Source organism: Arachis ipaensis, chromosome B5 (assembly GCF_059453495.1).
Source record: "Arachis ipaensis isolate K30076 ecotype BB chromosome B5, ASM5945349v1, whole genome shotgun sequence".
NCBI lineage: Eukaryota > Viridiplantae > Streptophyta > Magnoliopsida > Fabales > Fabaceae > Arachis > Arachis ipaensis.
The window spans coordinates 99,256,808-99,266,904 of NC_142440.1; positions in this window are offsets into that span (position 1 = coordinate 99,256,808).

Below are 10,097 nucleotides of genomic sequence, written 5' to 3' on the forward strand. Positions count from 1 at the left end.
GTTCTCTCACTCCTTAATTGTATTGCCTTGCATTCTTCCTTAGGATTTGGAATTGTGTCACTCGGCAGAGAGCTTTAAGGTCTCTCAATAGAGATCTGCTTGGAGATTTGCCCCATCTGCCTCTCTAGGCTCTTTATGGAGGCTTCATGGTTCTTGGTTGTCATTTCCTGGTGTTTCAACATTTTATCCATCAAGGTCTCCAAGTTAGTGAGTCTTTGAGATTCAGGTGATACTTGAGGTGGGTTATGAGATGTGGGTGGTGGATGGTAGGCATTTTGGTTGGTGGGTTGGTTATTGGATTGGTACTGGTTGGGGTTGGGGTAGTTGTTTTGAGGTTTTCTGTAGGGGTTCTGATTAGTTTGCTGCTGGTTGTGGTTTTGGTTGCTTCTTGGGTTGTTTTGGTTTGAGTTCCTCTACCATGGTTGTTGGTTTTGGGTGTGATTATCTCCCCATCTGAGGTTTGGGTGGTTCTTCCAGGATGGATTGTATGTATCACCATACACTTCATTTGGTCCTTGGTTGTGCATATACTGTACTTGCTCTTGTTGTTGTTCTTCTTGAGTTTCTTCATTTTGCCCCCATGTGGATGATGGTTGGCTTGTGTTAACTGCTGCAACTTGGAGGCTATCAATCCTCTTGGCTATTTGCTCAAATTGTTGTTGAATTTGCTACTGCATCATCTTGTTTTGAGCCAAGATTGAGTCCACTCCTTCTAGCTCCATTACTCCTCTCCTTTGTGATGGTTGGCGATTTCTTTGGTGAGCAAAGAAATATTGATTGTTGGCCACCATGTCAATAAGATTTTGAGCTTCTTCTGCTGTTTTCATCAGTTGCAATGATCCTCCAGCTGAGTGGTCAAGTGATTCTTGAGCCTTTAGAGTGAGTCCTTCATAGAAGTTCTGTAGCTTGTCCCACTCAGTGAACATTTCTGGTGGACATTTCCTCAGCAGAGCCTTGTATCTCTCCCATGCTTCATACAGATTTTCAGCATCCAATTGTGTGAATGTTTGCACCTCAGTTTTCAGCCTGATGACTCTTTGAGGTGGATAGAATTTGGCTAGAAATTTAGTCACCAAATCATCCCAGCTAGTGATGCTTCCTTGAGGAAAAGTTTCAAGCCATTGTGCGGCCTTGTCCCTTAATGAGAACGGGAACAGTAGAAGCTTGTAAGTTTCAGGATTCACGCCGTTGGACTTGACAGTGTCACAAATCCTTAAGAAGGTAGATATATGTTGATTTAGATCCTCCAATGGTCCTCCCCCAAACGAGCAGTTGTTTTGGACCAATGTAATGAGTTGTGGCTTCAATTCAAAGTTATTTGCATTGACATTAGGGGTGAGAGTGCTGCTTCCACAATGTCTAGCATTTGCAAAGGTGTAGGAGGCTAATACTCTCCTCTGCTGTGGGTTATTGTTAACCCCTCCTCCTGGATTAGATGGATCTCCTTCCATCTCGTGATATTCTTCCTCAGATTCTTCCTCTCCAACAATATTTTTCCCTCTTTCAGCTCTTCTCAACCTTCTAAGAGTTCTCTGGTCAGTTTCAGATAACACAGGAATGGATCTCCCTGTACCTGACATACAAACAAAACACAAGAAACACCACCAGTAACTCTTCAGTCTATTGCTAGAACGAAATTTAGTTTGAGCAAAATTTCAAACAGTTAGCGTGTTAGTCAAAAATTAGAGAAACAAGAAATAAAAATGCTAGATCTAGATCACCACCTCACTTAATCATTGTTAATCTAATCAATCCCCAGCAACGGCGCCAAAAACTTGATGTGATATTTTTGTGGAAAAACTGAATTTCTCCAAAACACACAAATCTAACCGGCAAGTGCACCGGGTCGCATCAAGTAATAATAACTCATGGGAGTGAGGTCGATCCCATAGGGATTGAAGGATTGAGCAATTTTAGTTTAGTGGTTGATTTAGTCAAGCGAATCAAGATTTGGTTGAGTGAATTGTGATTTGCAGAAATTAAATTGCATGGGAAGTAAAGGGAATGGGTAAATTGCATGAAATTAAAGAGAACTGAAATTTAAAGTGCTGAATCTTAAAGAACAAGAAATTAAATGGCAGAAACTTAGAACGCAAGAAATGTAAATTGCAGAATCTTAAAGTGCAAGAAATGTAAATGGCTTGAATTGTAAAGGGAATTGGGAATTGGATTTGCAGAAATTAAACAAGGGAAAGTAAAATTCAACAAGCAGAGGAATAGAAGATAACTTGGATTGAACCGGATCTAAAAATAGAATTGTAAATGAGCATGAAAAGCATTAAACAGAGGATGTAAAATTGGAATTCAGATCTCAGGACCCAAGAGACTAGATAACCAAGTCTAGATCTCAATGCCTTCCTAGATCCAACAAGAACAATTGCAAAGAAAATGTAAATTGCAAAGAAAGTAGATGAAGAAGCAATTAACCGAAACTGATATTTAATTAAGCAGAGAATTAAACAAGATCCCAAGGTGAGATTGAAACAGAAGTTCTTCAATTCTCCACCCAAGATCCGAAGCAAGAAAATTAAAGAGTGCTGGGCAAGAACAAGGAAGAAGAGAGATCAATTCTCCTCCCCAATTCTCTTGAATAAAAACAACAATGCTAGAATGTAAAAATGAGCTCTCTACTAAGTGCACTAATCAAACCGAAAAGAAAAGCTCCCTAAAAACTTAAATCCTATGCTATTTATACACTTTCTTCAAATGGTCTTCAAGCCTTCAATTGGGCCTTTGATCTTGATGGAATTGGGTTGATAGAGGCCTTGGTTGATTGCTCTTGGAGTTTGGAGAAGAACCGAATTGAACCGGGTTTGGAATCATGAAAGCTTGAGTAAAAGTTTGAGTAAAAGTTTGAGGCAAACTTTTACTCCAACTTTTCACATCAGCCACCCTCTTTTGCTGATACCAACGTTGGGGCAAAAGTTTGGGGTCTAACTTTTGCTCCAACGTTGGCCTCCCTTTGCACACTCATGGCGCCAACGTTAGCCAAAAAGTTAGAGGCTAACGTTGGCGCAAACTTTTGCTCTCCAGGGTGTGTTGTTCATGCGCCAACGTTAGCCAAAAAGTTTGAGGCTAACGTTGGCGCAAACTTTTGCTCTCCAGGGTGTTGATTTGTGATGCCAAAAGATTGCCAAAAAGTTTGAGGCAAACTTTTGCTCCAGCTTTTTGCCCAAAAGTTTGCACAAAAGTTTGAGGCAAACTTTTGGTCCAGCTTTTTGCTCCCTGGTTCATTTTCAATTAATCCAAAAGTTTGAGCTAAAGTTTGAGGCAAACTTTTGCTCAAACTTTTTGTCCTCTCTTCCTCCTAGCCTTTCCTTCTTGCTTCAACCTTTCACCAAGCTTTCTTCACCTATCATTAATCAACCAAACACATCAAAGCTATGCTCAAAATCATGAGATATTCATTCTTTCATAATATGTGACAATTATAGCATAAAACCTCATGAAATAGCATGAATTCATACATGGTTGATTAAATCAAAGGAAGCATGAAAATCTACCCAATTGGCTTGCTTATGGCTCAAGAAAATGCATAATTCAATTGAAAACAAAAGAAAAAGGCTAGTGAAACTAGGCTAAGATGACTTGTCATCAGGGGCATGCTTCCAGAAGATTATTAAAGCGCTCCCAGTATTCAAAGAGAGTCTCGTTGTCATCTTGAATAATCGTGGAAATGTCTTTCCTCAGTTTATCAGTAACTTCAGATGGAAAGAATTTTTCCAAAAATTCTTTTCTGAGTGTATCCCAGTTGGATACATTTGCTAGGGGTTGAGTGTAGTACCACTCTCTTGCTTTTTCCTCAAGAGAAAACGGGAAAGCTTTCAGCAAAATTGAAGTTTCATCTGCACCATCATGCCTGACAGTAGAACAGGCTGCTTGGAAATCTCTCAGGTGCTTAATAGGCTCTTGAGCAGGTAAGCCATGAAACTTGGGCATCAAATTGAGCAGTGCGGTCTTTATTTCAAAATCTGTAGCCACCGCTGGGTGATGCGCTTGAAACGGTTGCATTGTAAAATCAGGGGCTCCTTCCTCCTGGATAGTAACTCTTCTGGCTGCCGCCATGTTACCTGTACGTAAATCAACCGAATCAGTAGAACGGGAGCTGGTTTCTTCCTCAAATGACGTTTCAAATCCGCCCTCAGAGAGGACTAACCGACGCCGAGCTCGCCTTATTCGTGAAATAGTCCTTTCAATTTCAGGATCGAATATTGGCAAGCTTGGATCAGGAAGTGAACGCGTCATTTGACGAAAGAAACATGCAGCTCATAGTAGCAAAATAAAATAAAATGCAAATAAATAAATTCTAATTAATAACTTTAGCACTCTATTGCAACTCCCCGGCAATGGCGCCAAAAATTGATGCGGGCAGAAATTGGTGAATTAAAAATTGTTAATTTATATACGTTGCAAGTATAGTTCTTAACTTGCCAGAAATATGCCTATCAATTTAGAAAGGTGTCACAGAAAATTGAAATTAAAATACTGGGAGTATGAATCCCAGGTCGTCTCCCAACGAGTTGCAGAAAGGTGTGCTATTTTGTTAATCAGAGGTTTTCAAAAAGGTTTGAGTTGAGTAAACAGGGAATTAAATTGGAGAATTTGAATAATGTAAATAAAAGATTACATGGAAGCCCTATTCTTGATGGAATACTCTCAAGATTAATTGACAATTGAGAGTTATTTCGTTTAGTTATCCCTTACTAAGTAGGGGAAGGTCAAACAAGTTGGAATGCTGTTCTATCCACAAGTCCCAATCCACTCTTGGGAGGATTGGTGTCAGGAACTAGAGAGCAAACCAACAATAACCCAATTACAATCTTTCTCTTGAACCTTCCAACTCAAGGGTTCCTTTCAATCAACTCCCCATCAAGTTAGGGAACTACTCACTCATTGTAAATGTAAAATTCATAACATGAGAATAAGAATTAAAGAAAGACATGATAAATAATGAGGAAAAGATTAATTAAAAATAAAAGTAATTCTTGTATTAATAAAAACTAAAAATAATCCATTAGTAAAATTAAGTAAAATTCAGTAATATGGAAGAGTAAGAGACAAGTGAAGAGAACGAACTAGAATGTCGAAGTCTTGATGAGGCAATAACTCTTCTCAATATCCCAATGCAAAAACAATGAAAATAACCAATCCTAAACTATGAATGTGTAGAGAGAAAACCTAGAGGAGGAATGAAAACTAGATCTAAAAACTAAAAACTATGCGGAATGAATGTTCCTTTTGGTTTCTGCATGTTCTCTGGCTCTAGTCTGCCTTTCTGGGCCGAAAACTGGGTCAAAATACGGCCCGCAATTGCCCCCAGCAATTCTGCAAATTATGCAGATCGCGCACGTCACGCGATCGCGTCGCTCATGCGGACGCGTCATTCGCGTTTCGCTTTACCACGCGGGCGCGTCGTCCACGCGGCCGCGTCACTCGTGCTGTTCCATGCCGCGCGGTCGCGTCATTCATGCGACTGCGTCACTGCAATTTGCTCTCTTCCGTGCGGTCGCGTCATCTATGCGGCCGCGTCGCCTCTCGCTGGTCATCTCCTCAATTTCTTGTGTTCCTTCTATTTTTGCAGGCTTCCCTTCCAATATCCAACTCATTCATGCCCTATAAAGCCTGAAACACTTAACACACAGATCACGGCATCGAATGGAATAAAGGAGAAATAAAATACATAATTAAAAGTCTCTAGGAAGCAAGTTTTCAACCATAAAACATCTTTAGGAAGGAAATATAAATGCATGCTTATTTAATGAATAAGTGGGCAAAGATCATGATAAAACCACACAATTAAACACAATATAAACCATAAAATAGTGGTTTATCAGTGCCTGACAAACACCGGCGTCTACTTGGGTTCGTGTGAATACTTCAGTGGAAAGCACGCACCACCATCTTGAATCATACATTTCTCAGACGGCTAATCCACGACTTCGTTGGGGACTTCTCGGGACACCAGTTCAGCCGATTTCGGGGAGATTAGGGTCTCTGTGGTAGAGGCTAGAACCATATGATGCAGCATTCTCTGATCTAGAAGATCCGACCTTGTCTGTGGCATTTTGAGTAGGATCACTAAGGAGAATGGACTGTACGGCTTCACCCTCAAGCAGAGATGGATCCACACTAACCCTGGGGTTCAGATCTGGAGGAGTATTGACGACCTCTCAATAAAGGCACCAATCACTTATAGCCTGCAATTGAAGAGATCACTCACAAGCAAAGAAGACAGTAATACCAGAGTTAATTCAGAAAGACAAAGTAACTCCAATCCTTAACCCTATTCCTATCATTTATTCGAATTCGGTATTCCTTTCACAACCAACAACCTTCTGATCTGCCTAACTAAGACCTGCGAGATAACCATAGCTTACTTCAAACCACAATCCTCGTGGGATTGACTCTGACTCGCTCAGGTATTACTTGGACGACCCAGTGCACTTGCTGGTACAACAGTACGAAAGTGTGGGGATTCGTGCTACCAAGTTTTTGGCGCCGTTGCCGGGGATTGTTGAGTTTGGACAAACTGACGGATTCTCTTGCTCCTTAGATCAGGTAATTTTTATTTTTGTTAAGTCCTTGATTTTGATTTTCCTCTTCTTCAAATTTTAGAAAAAAATTAAAACTCTTTTAAAAAATATTGTTCTTTTCTTTGTTCAATTTTTGTTCTTGGTTTGAGTCTTTGAGTCTTTTATCTTTATTTTCTTTTGTTTTTTCTTTATTTTTTGAAAATTTTAAAAAGGTTTTTCAAAAATATTTTTATTTTCTTTGTTCAATTGGTTAGAGCGTTGTGTTTATGTTCTTGGTAATTGTTGTTCCTTTAAGTCTTTCTTTCTAAAAATTTTCAAAAATAATTTTTCTTTGTTTAAATCTTGTGTCAAGTCTTTAAGTTTGGTGTTTTCTTATTGCTTTTCTTTATAATTTTTGAAAATTGTGTTTTGGTTTTCTAAAAATTTTAAGTTTAGTGTTCTTTTTATGTTCTTGTATTCTTTGAGTCTTTGAATTTTGTTCTTTGTGTTCTTGTTAGTCTTCAAAGTGTTCTTGAGCCTTGTATGTGTTTGATCTTAAAATTTTTAAGTTTGGAGTCCCTTTGTGTTTTCCTCAAAAATTTTCAAAAAGCAATGGTGCTAGATCTAAAAATTTTAAGTTTTGTGTATTTTATGTGTTTTTTTCTTTCATCATTAAATTCAAAAATAAAAAAATATCTTTTCTAACTTAATTATGACCATAATTTTTGAAAATCTCATTAAAAATTCAGATTTCAATTTCAGAATTTTATCTTATCATATCTTAGTTGTCAAGTTTTCAAAAATCAAATTTTTCAAAAAATAAAAATCATATCTTTTTCAAAATTTAAAAATCTTATCTTATCTTTTTCAAATTTCAAAATCTTATCTTTTTAAAATATTTTTCAAATCTTTTTAATTTCTCATCTTATCTTTTCTAACTTCTAATTTTAAAATCATATCATTTTCAAATCATTTTAATTTCTTATCTTATCTTTTTCTAATTTCAAATTTTAATTTCAAATATTTTCTTATCTTATCGTCTATCTTATTTTAAAATTAAAATCTTTTCTTAATTAATATCTTATCTTCTCTATCTTCTTTTTCAAAACTTCCTAACTAACTCTTCTCTTCTTAATTTTCGAAAACTATCTCTCTTCTTCTCTCTCTTCTTTTTCAAAACTACCTAACTAACTATTCTCTTCCTTAATTTTTGAAAATTACTTCTCTTCTTCTCTCTCTTCTTTTTCAAAACTACCTAACTAACTATTTTCTCTCTTAATTTTCGAAAACTATCTCTCTTTCTCTCTCTCTTCTTTTTCAAAACCACCTAACTAACTCTCATCTCTTTTAATTTTTGAAAACTTCTTCCCGTTCTCTCTATTCCATTTTCGAAAATTTAACATTTAAATTTTAAATTCTTTTAAAATTAATAACCTTAATTTTTGAAAATAATTAATAAATAAATAAAAACAAAAAATATTTTAATTCTTATTTACTTTTTTCTATTTATACTTCTCTACTCTTATCCCCTTTTTTCAAAGTATTCTTCTTCTACTTCTTTTACTTCTTTTCTTTCTTCTTCTTCTTTCTTTACATCTGAATCTAAGGAAGAGCTTCTTGTTTATTGGCATAGAGAGTCTTCTTCTTTTCTTTATTTTTCTTTTCTTCTTGTTTATGACCAGGAACAGGGATAAAGAACCTCTCTTGACTCCTGATCCTGAACCTGAGAAGACTCTAAGGAAGCGTTTACAATAAGCTAAAGCACAACACTCCGGAAGAGACATTTCAGAAAGTTTTGAACAAGAAACAGAGGACATGGCTGAACCTCAAGAGGAGCCAAGAAAGGTCCTTGGTGACTTCACCATGCCTACCTCTGACTTTTATGGCAGAAGCATCTTTGTACCTGCCATTGGAGCTAACAATTTTGAGCTTAAGCCTCAGTTAGTCTCTCTTCTGTAGCAGAATTGCAAATTCCATAGACTTCCAATGGAAGATCCACAGCAGTTCTTAGCAGAATTCTTACAGCTCTGTGATACTATAAAGACTAATGGAGTTAATCCTGAAGTCTACAAGCTTATGCTCTTTCCCTTGGCAGTAAGTGACAGGGCTAAGCTATGGTTGGAAGCCCAACCAAGAGAGAGTCTTGACTCTTGGGAAAAGCTAGTTAATGCTTTTCTGGCTAAGTTCTTTCCCCCTCAAAGGATGAGCAAAATTAGAGTGGATATTCAAACCTTCAGACAAAGAAAAGGTGAATCCCTCTATGAAGCTTGGGAAAGATACAAACAACTAGTCAGGAGATGTCCTCCTGACATGCTCTCAGAATGGTCCATCATTGGCGTGTTCTACGATAGCTTGTCTGAGAAATTCTAAAATTTCATTGGACAGTTTTGCAGGTGGATCTCTCCATTTGAAGAAAATGCCTGCAGAAGCAAGAGAGCTCATTGAGATGGTTGCAAACAACCAATTCATGTACACCTCTGAGAGAAATATTGTAAACCATGGAATCCCTCAGAAGAAAGGAGTTCATGAAGTTGAGACTCTGAATGCCATCCTGGCTCAAAATAAGATCTTGACCCAACAGGTCAATATGATCTCTCAGCATCTAACTGGGATGCAAACTGCAGCTGGCAGTACTCAGGAAGCTTCTCCTAAAGAAGAAGCTTATGATCTTGATCAACCCACCATAGAGGAGGTAAATTACATGGGAGAACCCTATGGAAACACTTACAACCCTTCATGGAGGAATCATCCTAACCTCTCATAGAAGGATAAACAGAAACCTCAACAAAGTTTCAATAACAACCAAGGTGGAAGGAACTAGAATAGGTTCAATAACAGACCACCATTCCCATCTTCTCAAGGGAATATGGAGACCTCTAAGCAGAGCCTTTCTGACTTAGCCATTCTAGTCTCCAGCCTCACTAAGACCACCCATAGTTTCATTAATGAAACAAGTTCCTCCATTAGAAACTTGGAGGTACAGGTTGGTCAACTGAGCAAGAGGATCCCTGAGACTCCTCCTGACACTCTTCCCAGCAACACTAAGGTTAATCCTAGAGAAGAGTGCAAGGCGCTAACCATGGAGGTAGAGGCCGAATCAGAGGAGAATGGGAAGGCATTGAATTCCAGTGAGGAAGCCTTCACTGGGCATTCAACACCTACAATGGCAGCAAGCCTGGCGTTAAACGCCAGTGAGGAACCCCTCACTGGGCGTTTAACCCCATCCTGGCAGAAGAGCTGGCATTGAACGCTAGCCAGGGAGCACTGACGGGATAGCTAGTGTCGATCTAGAATTTATCAAAATAGAATCACTTCATTGCAAGTATAGCTAAATCAACAACCAACTCTCAACATCAAAGTTTAGTATTTTCAATTCAAAACATATAAACCGAGAGTCTTTTAACCTCGGGTCATTCTCCCTAGGACGCAATTGAGAGTGTTTCTCTTTCGGTTGTTAAGGGGACAAAAGGGGTTTTGCAATCAAAGAACGAAAGATTAAAGAAACTATGCAATCAAAGAACTAAGCAATGATCAAAATTGGGAAATAATGGAAGTAAGAAAGAAGTGAGATCAAAACTAGTTAAA